Here is a 1,116-nt window from a genome sequence, read left to right as displayed (position 1 = left end):
GTATGAGTAGGGCCGGGGGAGGCACGATGAGTAGCATCATCATCATCATCTTCATCATCCGATGAAGATGTCTCATGTGCTCCCTCGCTTGGTTCGGGCGACGGCTCTAATCACTCTGGGGTAGCTGCCCTCGGTTCCTGGGACAGCATAGAGCGTTCATAGGTCTGGCGTATCTCAGATGTCGATGGAATGACAGTTAGCATAGCCCTGGAAAGTGGGCGGTTGATGGTGTAACCCTCTTTCGAGAGGGTTGGTTGATGGTCGTGCATCTTGTAGACGGGAGTGAAGGGCTCCTCAGCCGGTAGTCCATGTTTCCTTATTGCGTCCCCAATGAAGAGGACGAGGAAACGAGGGAAGCAGATAGAGGCTTGCCAGCGGCTTGGAGTTTGCATTTCTTAACCACCGTTGAATGAATCTCATTGTAGATGAGAAAGGCATAGTCAAGATTCAGGTTGAAGAACAGCCCATACATGATTGTCATTATGTTGATGTTCCCTTGGTCCAATGACCCCAGTTTGCATGTGAGAGCCCTGTTGAGGATGGAGAAAAACATGTTCCACTTCGGCGGGAGGAATAATCGTTTGAAATCTGAGACGTTGCGAAGGTTACGATTGTAACCTAGCATTTTAACGAAGCGGAGGATGTCGTCGGTGGTGGGTGGTTTGTCGTATTGGGCAATTCCAAGTTCCCGTCGAGTGGGAATGCACAGAACTCGAGAAACTTTAGCCCGCGATATTTTGAGTGAGCATATCATATCGTTTGGGGCATCCATGTCCCCCATTATTTCATGGCTTTCTGGGTCAAACTCACATGTTTGCCAATATTGCTGGACATAATTTAGTGGTACGCCGGTGTCAGCAAGAGTTAGGGCGGGAAGGAGAATACAGTTCTTGAAGAACTCAATCATGACTGCAAATCGATCATCGAACAGTGTGTTGCGAAGTTCAATAGCGTGGTTGTTTGGCTTCATGGGTAAGAACATGATAGCGCAGCTATCTGCGCCGGTGGATTGGACTCTGCTGTCAATGTTGTTCGATTCGGGGGAGGCGGAGGAGGCCATTGTTGAGGAAGTTGCAGGTTTTTGTTCGTCAAAATCTAGTTGCAGGTTTTGGTAAG

The sequence above is a fragment of the Cynara cardunculus genome (assembly GCF_001531365.2).
Source record: "Cynara cardunculus var. scolymus isolate 2C chromosome LG 11, CcrdV1, whole genome shotgun sequence".
NCBI classification, from domain to species: domain Eukaryota; kingdom Viridiplantae; phylum Streptophyta; class Magnoliopsida; order Asterales; family Asteraceae; genus Cynara; species Cynara cardunculus.
The sequence above is the reverse complement of the archived record's forward strand: the minus strand, read 5'-3'. Positions refer to the sequence as shown.